Source organism: Balaenoptera physalus (genome assembly GCF_965194825.1).
Source record: "Balaenoptera physalus genome assembly, chromosome: 10".
Classification (NCBI taxonomy): domain Eukaryota; kingdom Metazoa; phylum Chordata; class Mammalia; order Artiodactyla; family Balaenopteridae; genus Balaenoptera; species Balaenoptera physalus.
The window spans coordinates 26,037,425-26,056,525 of record NC_138889.1 but is presented as its reverse complement, the minus strand read 5'-3'; positions in this window follow the sequence as shown (position 1 = coordinate 26,056,525).

Genomic DNA, 19,101 nt, shown 5'->3' with positions numbered 1-19,101 from the left:
TCTGAGTTGCCAGGTCACGAGAGGATGAATCTTCATCAATACATACCACTTCTGCCTATGAAAATTAGGCAAGAGAAATAACTCAGTATGCCATATATGGAATAAATAATGCACAACTTTTATTATTATTATCTTTTTTGATTATTGGCAGAACTTTATTAAAAAGATACAGAGATGTTTTCTTTTTTAAAAATTTTTAGTGGAGTATAGTTGATTTACAATGTTGTGTCAGTTTCAGGTATACAGCAAAGTGAATCAGTCATACATATACATATATCCACTCTTTTTAAGATTCTTTTCCCATATAGGCCATTACAGAGTATTGAGTAGAGTTCCCTGTGCTATACAGTAGGTCCTTATTAGTTATCTATTTTATATACAGTAGTGTGTATATGTCAATCCCAATCTTTCAATTTATCCCTCCTCCCCCTTACCCCTGGTAACCGTAAGTTTGTTTTCTACATCTGTAGCTCTGTTTCTGTTTTATAGATAAGTTCATTTGTACCCTTTTTTTAGGTTCCACATATAAGCGATATAGATTTTCTTACTGAGTGAAGTAAGTCAGACAGAGAATAATGCACAACTCTAAATGCTGGGACTAACTAACTACAGTGGTAAATGCTCGAATCATCAAAATCCTCCAAGATAAATTTACAGGCCATGACTTACACATTTGCCTGGTTTTTATTTTATGGGCTGCACAGTCTAACCCCAACCTTTGACTCTGTAACCACCCCTGGTTTGAGTTTGGGTTTGAACAGCTGCCCAGGCCATCAGTGCTTCAGTGTGTTTGAGCAATAACTCATGCAGAGACGTTTAAGAGCTCACACGTCCTCAATAGACTAAAAGCAAGAGAAATAAGATTCCATAGCAACAACATGTCACTCTAAATCATCATTGCTGTTTCATGAACAAAGTGAGAATTGCAATAGAAAATACAGCAGGGAGTGAGACCAGTTCAGCAGATACGATCAGCTATTTTCTGGGAATTAGATCACTTTGGTTAGAGAGACCACAATATGCTCATTTTTATGAATCCTAAAGCTAGAAAAATTTGCCATTATTTGTTACTTTGTCTTTCACTGAAAAAAGGGGTTTTATTTCCCTCCCTTGTTATTTGCATGGAGATATCAGTACTGATGAAGACAGCCAGCGTGAATTTGGAGCAAGAGGACTTGAATGCTGCAACTGAAAACCTTTGCTGATTTGATTAAGGTTTTGCTTATTATGATAAATATTCCAGCAGCCAAAAAGTAGCTGGTAAACATTTGAGGGACTGAGCTGGGACTTACCTCATTGTGGGATTTGCTAATCATCCAGTTTTGTTTAAAAAAAAAAAAAAAGAAAATGTACCCAAAGTGAGCTCTCACATATGTGAAAGCTTGGAGTAAGCTACATTGGCTCGGTAAGGGCTCTGACCACAAAGACTGCTCGGAGCACATATAATCTTAGGCAGAAACAACTTCCCAACACAAACAGCAAATGGAAGCCTCTTGGAAATTGCTTGATAAACTGTTAAAATAATAACTGCTTATCTTAGAGTTGGCTCAAGATTGCAATGTTGGAAATGATACAGCCAAAGATCAGAGCAAGCATTTCCTGCAGTGTAGCTGAAAACGAATGTAGTTTTGTTTCAGTCATTTGTAGAGGAAGGACGGGGGAGTGGTAATCTGTTCTTATGTATAAAAAGGAGGAGGGTTCATGTGTGCTCATATATTCCAGAACTATAAAGATGAAGACTGATTTAAAATTCAGACAGCTTCTCTCTTTCTTCCCTGTTTTGACAATAGACAGCTGTGTCCTTAAATGTGTTGCTCTCAGGGAAGTTTTGTTCTAGAGATGCCTGTGTGCTCCAAAATAATAAACATGCATTGTTTCCGCTAACGGTTTCACCATAGTTGGCTCCAAGATGGCTGGACTGTCCTACAGGTAGCTTTTAAGCCTACAAGCAAACCTGTGTAAAAGCTCCCTCTCAGTTTTATTCCCTAAGTCTCTTCACAATTCTCTGAGGACTCCCCCATCTATGGTGGGCCCCTCTTGTAAAAAGTTACCAGGGTAATAGGCATACATATGCTGCTATTATCTTTTAACCAATTCTATTTGACTTGCTATCTTGATGGCATTGTTGGGTAGATTATTTTGCCATCTTACAAGGGGATTGAATTGAGTATTTATACTTGTGGATACAAAAATTGATATTTAAAATATTATTTATTATCTTTATACCATGGAGGAAAGAGTGCAACTAATCTTCTTTATACACCGTATGTATTGTCGCATTTAATTTTCACAATAACACTGTGGGGTATGCTTTACCTACATTGCCTGTATTTTACTGGTTAAAAAACAAACAAGCCTGATGTTCAGAGAAATAACTTGGCTTCTGGTTTATTCTCCACACAGCAAAGTAGTCTTTAAAAACATAAATTGGAATGCTTTCACCCAAGATGCAACAACAGTGACTAGATTTACCCTCCAATCTAAAACAGTTGAAAACTGGACAAAATGTATGAAACAATTATTTTTTTTAAGACATTGGGCATCAGGCAACTAAGGACAGTGATCCCTGAGAAATAAGAAACAAAAGAGATGGTCCCCACAATGCTCCAGTTTACTACCTTCCTGCTTTCTACGTGCTTACTGCTTATTGTCAAGGAGCAGGGACTCCCTGACTTGAGGATCCAGAACTGGAAGCCCAGGGAGGCCAAGGGAGCTCAGAACAAATTATGGAAGAAGAGAAAGCATATGGCAGACCAGTCTGCTGATCTGTAGAGGGTCCCATTAACTTTTCAGCCAAGTACTAATCAGTTCATGTGTGTGAGGAAAAGAACCACGAAAGGATTATAGGGAACAATCACTGGAGGTCACACAGAAGTAGGAATAGTTTATTTCCCAGCCAGCCAGAGTGGAAAACTGTGTGATTAATGGGGCACTGAGTAGGCATTGAGCCTAACTCAAAAGAATTTTGCCTCCAAAACGGAGCATAATTAGTCCTAGACAAAATGCTACTCTGGCCTCACTTCACAAAACTTAAGAGCAAGAAATGAAAGGATCAAGATGTTTCCAAGTAACTTTTTTGTGTCTCAGAGCAAAGTTAGGAATAGCCATAGGAATACAAATATATCCAGCACCCAACAAAATGAAATTCACAATGTCTATTATCTAATAAAAAATTAATAAGCATGCAAAAAAGGCAAGAAAATATGAACTAATAATGAAGAAAAAAGTCAATAAATTAAACTGACCCAGAAATAACACAGATGATAGAACTCACAAACAAGACCATTAAAACAGTTGTTATAATTACATTCCATATGTTCAAGAAGTTAGAAGAAAGATTGAACATTTAACTAGACATGGAAGATATATACAAAGGCCCAAAGCGGAGGGGGCACCTTCAAGATGACAGAGGAGTAAGACATGGAGATCACCTTCCTCCCCACAAGTACATCAGAACTACATACAGGGACTTCCCTGGTGGTCCAGTTGTTAAGACTTCACCTTCCAGTGTAGGGGGTACAGGTTCGATCCCTGGTTGGGGAGCTAAGATCCCACATGTCTTGGGGCCAAAAAAAAACCTACTTCTACATGTGGAACAACTCCTACAGAACACCAGCTGAACACTGGCAGAAGACCTCAGACTTCCCAAAAGGCAAGAAACTCCCCACGTACCTGGGTAGGGCAAAAGAAAAAACAGAAACAAAAGAATAGGGACAGGACCTGCACCTCGGATAGGGAGCTGTGAAGGAGGAAAAGTTTCCACACACTAGGAAGACCGTTCACTGGTGGAGACGGGGGGTGACATGGGGTAAGCTTCAGAGCCACGGAGGAGAGCGCAGCAACAGTGGTGCAGAGAGCAAAGCAGAGAGATTCCTGCACAGAGGATCGGTGCCGACCAGCGCTCACCAGCCTGAGATGCTTGTCTGCTCAGCCGCCAGGACAGGTGGGGGCAGGGAGCTGAGGCTCCGGCTTCGGAGGTCAGATCCCAGGGAGAGGACTGGGTTTGGCTGCATGAATACAGCCTGAAGGGGCTAGTTCGCCATGGCTAGCCGGGAGGGAGTGCGGGAAAAACTCTGGAACTGCTTAAGAGGCAAGAGACCATTGTTTCAGGGTGTGCGAGGAGAGGGGATTCACAGCACCACCTAAACGAGCTCCAGAGACAGGCGTGAGCGGCTGCTATCAGCGCAGACTCCAGAGACGGGCATGAGACACTAAGGCTGCTGCTGCAGCCACCAAGAAGCCTGTGTGCAAGCACAGGTCACTGTCAACACCTCCCCTCCTGGGAGCCTGTGCAGCCCGCCACTGCCAGGGTCCAGTGATCCAGGGACAATTTCCCCGGGAGGACACACGGCATGCCTCAGGCTGGTGCAATGTCACGCTGGCCTCTGCCACCACAGGCTCGCCCCACATCTGTACCCCTCCCTCCCCCCCGCCTGAGTGAGTCAGAGCCCCCGAATCAGCTGCTCCTTTAACCCCATCCTGTCTGGGGGGGGAACAGATGCCCTCAGGTGACCTACATGCAGAGGCAGGGCCAAATCTAAAACTGAACCCCAGGAGCTGTGCGAACAAAGAAGAGAAAGGGAAATCTCTCCCAGCAGCCTCAGGAGCAGCAGATTAAATCTCCACAATCAACTTAATGTACCCTGCATCTCTGGAATTCCTGAATAGACAACGAAGAATCCCAAAATTGAGGTGGTGGACTTTGGAAGCAACTGTAGACTTGGGGTTTGCTTTCTGCATCGAATTTGTTTCTGGTTTTATGTTTATCTTAGTTTAGTATTTAGAGCTTATTATCATTGGTATATCTGTTTATTGATTTGGTTGCTCTCTTCCTTTTTTTTAATATATATATATATATTTTTCTTTTTTTCCTTTTTCTCTGTTTGTGAGTGTGTATGTGTATGCTTCTTTGTATGATTTTGTCTGTATAGCTTTGCTTTTGCCATTTGTCCTAGGGTTCTGACTGTCCATATTTTGTTTTATTTTTTTTTTTTTAGTATAGTTTTTACTTGTTATCATTGGAGGATTTGTTTTTTGGTTTGGTTGCACTCTTCTTTTTTCCTCCCTTGTTTCTTTATTACTTCTTAATTTTTTTTATTGTTAATAGTTTTTTTCTATTTTAATCATTTTATTTTATTTTATTTATTTCTGTTTCTTTCTTTCTTTCCTTTTTTTCCCTCCCTTTTCTTCTGAGCCATGTGGCTGACAGGGTCTTAGTGCTCGGGCCAGGTGTCAGGCCTGTGCCTCTGAGGGGGGAGAGCCGAGTGCAGGACATTGGTCCACCAGAGACCTCCCGGCCCCATGTAATATCACACAGCGAAAGCTCTCCCAGAGATCTCCATCTCAATGCTAAGACACAGTTCCACTTAACGACGAGCAAGCTACAGTGCTGGACACCCTATGCCAAACAACTAGCAAGACAGGAACACAAACCCATCTGTTAGTAAATAGGCTGCCTAAAATCATAATAAGGCCACAGACACCCCAAAACACACCACTGGACGTGGTCCTGCCCACCAGAAAGACAAGATCCAGCTTTATCCACCAGAATACAGGCGCCAGTCCCCTCCACCAGGAAGCTTACACAACCCACTGAACCAACTTTAGCCACTAGGGACAGACACCAAAAACAACGGGAACTAAGAACCTGCAGCCTGAAAAAAGGAGAGCCCAAACACAGTAAGTTAAGCAAAATGAGAAGACAGAGAAACACACAGCAGATGAAGGAGCAAGGCAAAAACCCACCAGACCTAACAAATGAAGAGAAAATAGGCCATCTACCTGAAAAACAATTCAGAATAATGATAGTAAAGATGATCCAAAATCTTGGAAATAGAATGGAGAAAATACAAGAAACGTTTAACAAGAACCTAGAAGAACTAAAGAGCAAACAAACAATAAATGAAATTAAAAATTCTCTACAAGGAATCAATAGCAGAATAACTGAGGCAGAAGAATGGATAAGTGACCTGGAAGATAAAATAGTGGAAATAACTACCACAGAGTAGAATAAAGAAAAAAGAATGAAAATAATTGAGGACAATCTCAGAGAAGAACTGAGGAAAATCCCAGAGACCTCTGAGACAACATTAAATGCACCAACATTCGAATTATAGGGGTCCCAGAAGAAGAAGAGAAGAAAAAGGGGACTGAGAAAGTATTTGAAGAAATTATAGTTGAAAATTTCCCTAATATGGGAAAAGAAATAGTCAGTCAACTCCAGGAAGCACAGAAAGTCCCATACAGGATAAATCCAAGGAGAAAGACACCAAGAAACATATTAATCAAACTATCAAAAATTAAATAAAAATTAAATACAAAGAAAAAATATTAAAAGCAGCAAGGGAAAAGCAACAATTAACATACAAGGGAATCCCCATAATGTTAATAGCTGATCTTTCAGCATAAACTCTGCAAGCCAGAAGGGAGTGGCAGGACGTATTTAAAGTGATGAAAGGGGAAAACCTACAACCAAGATTACTCTACCCATCAAGGATCTCATTCAGATTCGACAGAGAAATTAAAACTTTTACAGACAAGCAAAAGCTAAGAGAATTCAACACCACCAAACCAGCTCTACAAGAAATGCTAAAGGAACTTCTCTAGGCAGGAAACACAGGAGAAGGAAAGGACTTAAAATAACAAACCCAAAACAATTAAGAAAATAGTAACTGGAACATACATATCTATAACTACCTTAAATGTAAATGGATTAAATGCTCCAACCAAAAGTCATAGACTGGCTGGATGGATACAAAAACAAGACCCATATATATGCTGTCTACAAGAGACCCACTTCAGACCTAGGGACACATACAGACTGAAAGTGAGGGGATGGAAAAAGATATTCCATGCAAATGGAAATCATAAGAAAGATGAAGTAGCAATTCTCATATCAGAAAAAATAGACTTTAAAATAAAGACTATTACAAGAGACAAAGAAGGACACTACATAATGATCAAGGGATCAATCCAAGAAGAAGATATAACAATTGTAAATATATATGCACCCAACATAGGAGCACGTCAATACATAAGGCAAAGGCTAACAGCCATAAAAGAGGAAATCGACAGTAACACAATCAAAGTAAGGGACTTTAAAACCCCACTTTCACCAATGGACAGATCATCCAAAATGAAAATAAATAAAGAAAACACAAGCTTTAAATGATACATTAAACAAGATGGACTTAATTGATATTTATAGGACATTCCACCCAAAAACAACAGAATACACGTTCTTCTCAAGTGCTCATGGAACATTCTCCAGGATAGATCATATCTTGGGTCGCAAATCAAGCCTTGGTAAATTTAAGAAAATTGAAATCGTATCAAGTATCTTTTCCAACCACAACGCTATAAGACTAGATATCAATTACAGGAAAAAATCTGTAAAAAATACAAACACACGGAGGCTAAGCAATACACTACTAAATAACCAAGAGATCACTGAAGAAATCAAAGAGTAAATGAAAAAATACCTAGAAACAAATGACAATGGAGACACGACAACCCAAAACCTATGGGATGCAGCAAAAGCAGTGCTAAGAGGGAAGTTTATAGCAATACAAGCCTACATCAAGAAACAGGAAACATCTCGAATAAACAACCTAACCTTGCACCTAAAGCAATTAGAGAAAGAAGAGCAAAAAACCCCAAAGCTAGCAGAAGGAAAGAAATCATAAGGATCAGATCAGAAATAAATGAAAAAGAAATGAAGGAAACAATAGCAAAAATCAATGAAACTAAAAGCTGGTTCTTCGAGAAGATAAACAAAATTGATAAACCATTAGCCAGACTCATCAAGAAAAAAAGGGAGAAGACTCAAATCAATAGAATTAGAAATGAAAAAGGAGAAGTAACAACTGACACTGCAGAAATACAAGAGATCATGAGAGATTGCTACAAGCAACTATGTGCCAATAAAATGGACAACCTGGAAGAAATAGACAAATTCTTCGAAAACCACAACCTTTCAAGAAGGAACCAGGAAGAAATAGAAAATATAAACAGACCAATCACAAACACTGAAATTGAAACTGTAATTAAAAATCTTCCAACAAACAAAAGCCCAGGACCAGAAGTCTTCAAAGGCAAATTCTATCAAACATTTGGAGAAGAGATAACAACTATCCTTCTCAAACTCTTCCAAAATATAACAGAGGGAGGAGCACTCCCAAACTCATTCTACGAGGCCACCATCACCCTGATACCAAAAGCAGACAAAGATGCCAGAAAAAAAGAAAACTACAGGCTAATATCACTGATGAACATAGATGCAAAAATCCTCAACAAACTACTAGCAAACAGAATCCAACAGCACATTAAAAGGATCATACACCATGATCACATGGGGTTTATCCCAGGAATGCAAGGATTCTTCAATATGCACAAATCAATCAATGTGATAAACCATATTAACAAATTGAAGGAGAAAAACCATATGATCATCTCAATAGATGCAGAGAAAGCTTTTGACAAAATTCAATGCCCGTTTATGATAAAAACCTTCCAGAAAGTAGGCATAGAGGGAACTTACCTCAACAGAATAAAGGTCATATATGACAAACCCACAGCCAACATTGTTCTCAATGGTGAAAAACTGAAAGCATTTCCTCTAAGATCAAGAATACGACAAGGTTGCCCACTCTCACCACTATTATTCAACATAGTTTTGGAAGTTTTCGCCACAGCAATCAGAGAAGAAAAAGAAATAAAAGGAATCCAAATTGGAAAAGAAGAAGTAAAACTGTCAACTGTTTGCAGATGACATGGTAATATACATAGAGAATCCTATAGATGCTACTAGAAAACTACTAGAGCTAATCAATGAATTTGGTAAAGTAGCAGGATACAAAATTAATGCACAGAAATCTCTTGCATTCCTATACACTAATGATGAAAAATCTGAAAGAGAAATTAAGGAAACACTCCCATTTACCATTGCAACAAAAATAATGAAATACTTAGGAATAAACCTACCTAAGGAGACAAAAGACTTGTATACAGAAAACTATAAGACACTGATGAAAAATTTAAAGATGATACAAACAGGTGGAGAGATATACCATGTTCTTGGATTGGAAGAATCAACAACGTGAAAATGACTATACAACCCAAAGCAATCTGCAGATTCAATGCAATCCCTATCAAATTACCAATGGCATATTTCACAGAATTAGAACAAAAAATTTCACAATTTGTATGGAAATACAAAAGACTCCGAATAACCAAAGCAATCTTGAGAAAGAAAAACAGAGCTGGAGGAACCAGGCTCCCTGATTTCAGATGATAATACAAAGTTACAGTACTCAAGACAGTATGGTACTAGCACAAAAACAGAAACATAGATCAATGGAACAGGATAGAAAGCCCAGAGATAAACCCACACACATATGGTCACTTTATCTTTGATAAAGGATGTAAGAATATACAATGGAGAAATGACAGTCTCTTCAACAAGTGGTGCTGGGAAAACTGGACAGCTACATGTAAAAAAGTGAAATTACAACACTCCCTAACACCATACACAAAAATAGACTCAAAATGGATTAAAGACCTAAATGTAAGGCCAGACAGTATAAAACTCTTCGAGGAAAACATAGGTAGAACACTCCATGACATAAATCACAGCAAGATCTATTTTGACCCACCTCCTAGAGAAATGGAAATAAAAACAAAAATAAACAAATGGGACCTAATGAAACTTAAAAGCTTTTGCACAGCAAAGGAAACCCTAAACAAGATGAAAAGACAACCCTCAGAATGGGAGAAAATATTTGCAAACAAAGCAACTGACAAAGGATTAATCTCCAAAATATACAAGCAGCTCATGCAGCTGAATATCAAAAAAACAAACAACCCAATCCAAAAATGGGTGGAAGACCTAAATAGACATTTCCCCAAAGAAGATATACAGATTGCCAACAAACACACAAAAGGATGCTCAACATCATTAATCATTAGAGAAATGCAAATCAAAACTACAATGAGATATCATCTCACACCGGTCAGAATGGCCATCATCAAAAAATCTAGAAACAATAAATGCTGGAGAGGGTGTGGAGGAAAGGGAACACTCTTGCACTGTTGGTGGGAATGTAAATTGATACAGCCACTATGGAGAACAGTATGGAGGTTCCTTAAAAAACTACAAATAGAACTACCATACGACCCAGCAATCCCACTACTGGGCATATACCCTGAGAAAACCATAATTCAAAAAGAGTCATGTACCAAAATGTTCATTGCAGCTCTATTTACAATAGCCAGGACATGGAAGCAACCTAAGTGTCCATCATCGGATGAATGGATAAAGAAGATGTGGCACATATATTCAATGGAATATTACTCAGCCATAAAAAGAAATGAAATGGAGGTATTTGTAATGAGGTGGATGGAGTTAGAGTCTGTCATACAGAGTGAAGTAAGTCAGAAAGAGAAAAACAAATACAGTATGCTAACACATATATATGGAATCTAAGGAAAAAAAAAAAAAGGTCATGAAGAACTTAGTGGCAAGATGGGAATAAAGACACAGACCTACTAAAGAATGGACTTAAGGATATGGGGACGGGGAGGGGTGAGATGTGACAGGGTGAGAGAGTGTCATGGACATATATACACTACCAAATGTAAAATAGATAGCTAGTGGGAAGCAGCCGCATAGCACAGGGAGATCAGCTCAGTGCTTTGTGATCGCCTGGGGGGGGTGGGATGGGGAGGGTGGGAGGGAGGGAGATGCAGGAGGGAGGTGATATGGGAACGTGTGTATATGTGTAGCTGATTCACTTTGTTATAAAGCAGAAAGTAACACACCATTGTGAAGCAATTATACTTCAATAAAGACGTTTAAAAAGAAAAAAAAAAGAATCCACCTGCCAATGCAGGGGACACAGGTTCGAGCCCTGGTCCAGGTAGATCCCCCATGTTGCGGAGCAATTAAGCCCATGTGTCACAACTACAGAGCCTCTGCTCTAAAGCCCGCAAGGCACAACTACTGAGTCCTTGTGCCTCAACTACTGAAGCCTGAGCGCCTAGAGCCTGTGCTCCACAACAAGAGAAGCCACCCCAATGAGAAGCCTGCACACCACAACGAAGAGAAGCCCCTGCTTGCCGAAACTAGAGAAAGCCTGCATGCAGCAACAAAGACCCAATGCAGCCAAAATAAATAAATAAAAATAAATAAATTTATTAAAAAAAAAAAAAGATACCTTACCTAAGGAGGGTCAAGATAAGAATGAGAGCAGCTTTCCAGTCAACAAGGTGGCAAAGCTTAAAATACTGAAAGAAAAAAAATTAATCCAGAATTTGATACCCGGTGAAAATGACTTTCCAAAATGACAGCAAAATAAAGCATTTTTCTGAAAGAATTTATCACCAGTAGACATGCACTGCAAAAATGTTAAAGGATGTCATTTAGGCAGAAGGCAATGATGCTAGAGGAAATCTGGATCTACACAAATGAATGCAGACCACTAGAAATGGTAACTTGGGTAAATGAAAAATACTTTTTTTTATGGTTTATATCTCTTTAAAAAATAATTGGCTGTTGAAAATAAAACTAATAAAAACGTTATGAGTGTTATAGCATACAATATAAAATGTATGACAAAAAAAGCATATAAGCAAGAACAAGAGAAATAGAAGTATACAGATATAAGGTTTTTACACTATACATGAAATGGTATAATATCACTTTTAGGTAGATGTTGTTAAATAAGATGTATATTATAAATCCTAAAGCAACGGCTACAATAATTCACAAAGAGCTATAACTAATAAACCAACAAAGTAGATCAAATGTAATCATAAAAATACCCAGTTTCTTAAAAGGAAGAAAAAGAAAGAAACAGGAGGGAAAAACCATGTGAGGCAAATACAAAACAAATATCATGATAGAATACTTACACTCCAACATGCTTTAAAAAAACCACATTATGTGCTTTTAAATGGTCTAAATATTTCAGAAGGCAGAGATTATTAGATTGGATAAAAGAGCAAGAACTATACCTTGTCTGCAAGAAACCCACTTTAAATATAAAGATACAAATAGTTTAAGAGTAAAAGGATGAATGACTTACACTACTTGATTTCAAGTCTTTTTATAGAGCTACAGTAATTAAGACAGTATAGTTTTTGTGGAAAGTTAGACAAATAGATCAAGAGAACAGAATAGAGTCCAGAAATTGACACACACATGTGTGGTTGGCTGATTTTTGACAAAAGTGCAAAGGCAATTCAGTGGAAAAGAACAATCATTTAGGAAATGGTACTGGCACAATTGGATATTCATAAGCAAAAAAAAAAAAGAAAAGAAAAGAACTTGATTCATATCTGATACCATAAAGAATATTAACTCAAAATGAATAAGAGACTAAAGGTGAAACCTAAATTCATAAAAAAATTTCTAGAAGAAACACAAGAGAAAATCTGTGTGCCCTAAGTGTTAGGCAAAAACTTCTCAGACACCAAAAGGATGACCCATGAAAGAACAAATTGATAAATTGGACTTCATCAACTAGGAATATTTTCTCTTCCAAAATATCGTTAAGAGAATGAAAACAAACTGAGTGAAAAAATATGCAATTCAAATATCTCATAAACAACTTGCACCCAGAATATATAAAGAACTCTCAAAACTCAATAATGGGCAAACCCTCCCCCCCCAAAAAAAGATTTGAACAGGCACTTCGTCAAAGAAGATATACAGATAGCAAATAACAACATGAAAAGGTGAATTTATCTTATTAGCCATTAGGAAAATGAAAATTAAAACCACAATAAGGTACCACTGAACACTATCAGACTGTCTAAAATTAAAAAGACATGTCAAGTTTTGGTAAGGACATGGACTAACTAGAACTCTTCTTCACTGCTTATGGGGATGTAAAGTGGTATAACTATTTTGGAAAATGTTGTCCAGCTTCTTAAAATGTAAAGCATATACCTACCATATGATATAGCTATTTTATCCCTAGGTGTTTACCAAAGAAAAATGAAAGCGTATGTCCATACCAAGATGGGTACACAAATGGTCATAGTGGTTGTGTTTGTAAGAGCCCCAAACTGGAAAAAATTCAAATGTCCATCAGCAGGTGAATGGATAAAAAGTGTGGTATATCCATATAATGGACTACTACTTAACAATGAAAAGGAATATCTGTTAATATACCGAACAACATGAATTAAACCCAAAATAATTACACTGAGTGAAAGAAGCCAGAAAAAATGAGAACATTATGTATGATTATTTTATATCAAATTCTAGAAAATACTACTGATTATTAGTGACAGAAAACAGATCAATGGTTGCCTGGGTAGGGACTGAGGGGGTACTAGGGAAGACTAACAAAGGAAAATCTGTGGAATGTTGATTATCTTGATTATCTTGGTGGTTTCAAGGCTTTATACACATGTCAAAAAATCAAATTTCATAGTTAAAAATGTATTTAGTTAATTGTACATCAATCATACCTCAATAACCAGTTTTAAAAGTATGTAAATTAGAACATGTCACTCCCCTGCTTAAATTATGATTAATTGCCTATTACATTTAGAATAAAATCCAAACTCTCTCATGAACGACAATGAAAGGTCTGCATGGCATTTGTTTCCTAGCACATCTTGTTCTACTTTCTTCTTGATCAACACATGTTGGTCACACTTGCCCCCTCTAGGTTTTTTGCACACACTAACTCTCCCACTTTGGGGTATTTTATGTGCTATTTCCTTCACCTGGGACACTTTACCCTCGTGTGTTCACATGGTGAGCTCCTTTCATTTTTCAGGTGCAATATCATATCATAAGACAAGTACTTCTGTTTAAGTAGTCTTCCCTCCAAAATTATTCTTTCTTATTGCACCGTATTTATGTTAGCCATAGCACTTAGCAGAAGTTATAATTATACATTACTTATTTATTTACTTGTTTATGATCTGTCTCTCCCACTAGGCCATGAGCAGATAACGTCTTATCACATTGGCCATGTCAACGACACACTAACCTCCCACCACCTCCATGCTGTCATGTACAATTACCCCAGCCTGACTATGCCCTCTCTGGTAATAGCTTTTTGTTTTAATTGGGGTATAGTTGTTTTACAATGTTGTGTTAGTTTCTACTGTACAGCAAAGTGAAGTAGAGTTCCCTGTACTATACAACAGGTTCTCATTAGTTATCTATTTTATACATATTAGTGTATATATGTCAATCCCAATCTCCCAATTCATCCCAACCCCCTCCCTTTCCCCCCTTGGTGTCCATACATTTGTTCTCTACGTCTGTGTCTCTATTTCTGCCTTGCAAACAGGTTCATCTGCCTTGCAAACAGGTACCATTTTTCTAGATTCCACATATATGTGTTAATATACAATATTTGTTTTTCACTTTCTGACTTACTTTCCTCTGTATGACAGTCTCTAGGTCCATCCATGTCTCTACAAATGACCCAATTTCATTCCTTTTTATGGCTGAGTAATATTCCATTGTATATATGTACCACATCTTCTTTATCCATTCGTCTGCCGATGGGCATTTAGGTTGCTTCCATGACCTGGCTATTGTAAATAGTGCTGCAGTGAACATTGGGGTGCATGTATCTCTTTGAATTATGGTTTTCTCTGGGTATATGCCCAGTAGCGGGATTGCTGGGTCATATGGTAGTTCTATTTTTAGTTTTTTAAGGAACCTCCATACTGTTCTCCCGTAGTGGCTGTATGAATTTACATTCCCACCAACAGGGCAAGAGGGTTCCCTTTTCTCCACACCCTCTCCAGCATTTATTGTTTGTAGGTTTTTTGATAATGGCCATTCTGACGAGTGTGAGGTGATACCTCATTGTAGTCTTGATTTGCATTTCTCTAATAATTAGTGATGTTGAACATCTTTTCATGTGCTTCTTGGCCATCTGTATGTCTTCTTTGGAGAAATGTCTTTTTAGGTCTTCCACCCGTTTTTGGATTGGGTTGTTTGTTTTTTTGATATTCAGTTGCATGAGCTGCTTGTATATTTTGGAGATTAACCCTTTGTCCATTGATTCATTTGCAAATATTTTCTCCCATTCTGAGGGTTGTCTTTTCATCTGTTTATGGTTTCCTTTGCAGTGCAAAAGCTTTCAAGTTTCATTAGGTCCCATTTGTTTATTTTTGTCTTTATTTTCATTACTCTGGGAGGTGGGTCAAAAAATATCTTGCTGTGATTTATGTCAAAGAGTGTTCTTCCTATGTTTTCCTCTAAGAGTTTTATAGTGTCCAGTCTTACATTTAGGTCTTTAATCCATTTTAAGTTTATTTTTGTGTATGGTGTTAGGGAGTGTTCTAATTTCACTTTTTTACATGTAGTTGTCCAGTTTTCCTAGCACCACTTATTGAAGAGACTGTCTTTTCTCCATTGTATATTCTTGCTTCCTTTGTCATAGATTAGTTGACCATAGGTGCATGGGTTTATCTCTGGGCTTTCTATCCTGTTCCACTGATCTATATTCCTGTTTTTGTGCCAGTACCATTCTGTCTTGATTACTGTAACTTTGTAGTATGGTCTGAAGTCAGGGAGCCTGATTCCTCCAGCTCCATTTTTCTTTCTCAAGATTGCTTTGGTTATTCAGGGTCATTTGTGTCTCCATAGGAATTTTAAGATTTTTGTTTTAGTTCTGTGAAAAATGCCATTGGTAATTTGATAGGGATTAGATTGAATCTGTAGATTGCTTTGGGCAGTAATAGCTTTTCATACCAACCACCCCCAGGAGAGGTCATGTGTAGTCTTGAAGAAAAAAAAAAATCAACTGATTTTCTGAATGTTTTATTTTAAAAATCAGAGGGAAAGCCAAAGCTTTGATTTGTAAGAGCTGAGCTTTGAGAGAAAAAAGGGTATTTTTCCTCTTTGTTTAAATTGACACAAGATTTACATCCAACAAAATGTACAGATTTTGTTTTGAGAAATGTATACACGTGGGTAACCACCACTACACTTAACATAGAGAATATTCTCTTCACTTCCTAAGTTCCCTGATGCCCCTTTCTAGTCAAGATTCTGCCCACCCCTTCCAAGCAGAGGAAACCACGATTCTGATTTCTATCTATCACAGTAGTATGGTTTGTCTTTTCTAGAACTGTGTATATTATACATGGAATTATACTTTTGCCTCTGACTAATTCCATTCCACATAATGTCTTTGAACTTTGCCATATTGCTGCATGTACAAATAGTTTGTTCCTTTTTTTTTTTGATAAGTAGTATTCCATTGTATGGATATATCACAGTTTGTTTATCCCTTCCTCTGTTGATGGATACATGAATTTGCCAGTTTTTAGCTGTTATGAATAAAACTGTTATGAACATTCTTTTTTATCAATTTTTAATTGAAGCATAGTTGATTTATGAATATTTCTGTACAAGGATTTTGTGGACATATATTTCTCTGAGGTTAATACCTAGCAATTTATGGGCCATAGGGTAGATGTATGTTTAATTTTATAAGAAATTGCCAAAATGTTTTCCAAAGTAGTTGGATCATTTTACATCTCCACCATCATGTGTGAAAGTTCTAAGTACCCCACATTTTTACCACCCATGGTATTATCAGTACTTTAGATTTTAGTCATTCTCATGTCTTCATGGATGTGAAGTGGTATCTCATGGTGATTTTAAACTGTATTTATTTCCCTGATAACCAGTGGTATTCAGCATCTTTTCATGTGCTCTTTGGCTATTCATGGAACCTACTTTATGAAGATACTGTTGAAGTCTTTTGGACATTTAAAAAATTTGGATTGTTTGTCTCTGTATTATTGAGTTGTAGGAGTTTTTAATATATTCTGAAGTCAGGTCCTTGGTCAGATATATGTATTGTGAATGTCTTCTCCCACTCTGTGATTTTTTTTTTAGTCTAACAGTATCTTTCAAGAAGGGAATTTTAGTTTTGCTAAGTTCAATTTATCAATTTGAGAAAAGGGTACTGAGAATCAAAAAGTTGAGTCCTAAAGAAGGTAGCGTAAAAAGTTTATGCCACAAGCCAATATTTTTGAAAGAATTCATGATTTAAGAGCTAGTTTTCCTTACTGCTCAAGAGGAGATTAAAAGTCTTTTCTGGACTAAAGAGAAGGGGGAAATGGGAGAGGAAATCAAGACAAAATGGGGTTCTGCACAACCCCTACCCCCCACCTTCCTGGGGTAAGTGATCCATGTCTCAGTCAGCGTGTGGGGATCCCAGAGCAGAGAAGACCTATGCCTGGCTTTCCCAGGAATGAGCCAAGGAAAAAGAAAGCCTTGTCCAAAGCCTCACAGAAGGGTAGCAATGGTGGGTGAGATATAAGCGGACAGGCCTGGGGGAAGACTTGGGAGGTATTATTACTCTCAGAAAAAAATGGGAAAAGCAGGAAAAAAAGAGTTCTTAGATCCACCATGGGAGAGGTGAATGCTGAGAGATGGTGGGCGAACTCAATGTGGTCCAATTTCCACTGTGAAAGCATGGACATCAGGAGTGATGCCCAGCATCTGAGGACAAGGGTGAAATAAGGTGAATTTCAACCCAGTGAAGGCCAGTGTAGACAAAGGACCATTGTGAATGAGACCCCATTTTACCCTGGAATCCTCTGGAACTTAAATTACTCCCCAAAGAAGGGGAAAGGGGAGGAAGGCAAACATGAACCAAGTCTTCACCCAGACGAGACATCGCTTTACTACAGAAGGAAGTGAGTTTTACCTTGAATCGGCAAGATTGTTTCCCGCTACCAAAAGGATATGAGAACTTGAGAACTAAGTTAAATTAAGTTATAGAGAAATAGAGTTTCATATATGAACCCCTGAGTTTTATGATAGTGAAATTACCCCAGGTGGAGTCGTAAGGTGTTCAGGGCAGGGACCATTTCTGTGCTGTTCACCAGCTGATACTCAGGGTTTTGACCTATGCCAATCACATAGTACATGGTCAAGCAATAGTTTTAAGTGGATGAAAGAAAATGTTTCAACTATGGTGAAGTGAGTTTGTGTGACCTCAAATCCCCCAATTTTCTGGCTTTCTTTCTACATTTCTTTCTTCCTCACATAGTGAAATTGAGGACAAATTAGCCATGTCCTTGGAACATAACAGCAATGGGAATAGACATTTTATTTTCCCTTTCCTTGACAATTGGTAAGCAATTATTTCCTTAAACCTGCCTTTATAAATGGGGGATTATTTAATCTAGTAAATTCATCCCTGGATGCCATATCATATGATTCAATATTCTTAACTCTTTACACATCTTGAGGCCACTGAGGTGTTCTCTAGGAGTTAAAAAGTTTTTTTTTAATACACTAAAAGTAAAGAATGACACTCATTTTGTTTTTTGTTTTTTTCCTAAGCTGTGACTGACATTCCTATGTCTCGAGGTGAATTGTAGGGAGCAATGAAGACCCTGTTTCTTAAAAATTTATGGACAGTGGTAGATATGAAAAAAAACCTGTCCTAATTTATAAAGGCTTACAAAGGATGCTGAGGACCTTCTGGTGGCACTTTAAGGAAGAGGGCTGTGCAGTACTCATGAGAACCAACTATGGAATCACATTTTATCTCATATCCAGGCTCTGCCACTTATCAGCCATGGGCTCTTGGGTCAGCTGTGTAAGCTCTTCAAGCTTCAGTTGAGTCACCCAGGGAAGTTTAGACTATTACATGAGATAATATGAGCTTAGCACAAAACCTGGCACAAATTGCTTACTCAATTCATTTTAGCCATTTCATCATAATTATCTTTATTTTTATTCACTGACATTCTGAAACTGGAACAAAGTGGTGACATACTTTTCTTGAGACTAGCAAAGTCTGAACATGGTTAGGGTGAGATTGTTAAAACATTTCCTTGTGCCAGGTGTTCAGTTTTCAGGAACCAATGTCACAGACCCAGGCACCTCTGTAAACATATTTGAAAGAAGTCAGAAGGGAAATCACTTCCAGGGAGCACCATTTCTTTGAAGGCAATCTAAATGATGCCTTAGGGTTTGGAAAAGAAGTTGAGGCTTCTCCTGGTGAATGAAAAAAATGCTCAGGAACAGAAAAACTTGGGCTAAACGTGTGTTTCTTTTTGTAACTGCTATTTGAAATTCATTAACAACCAGCCCTA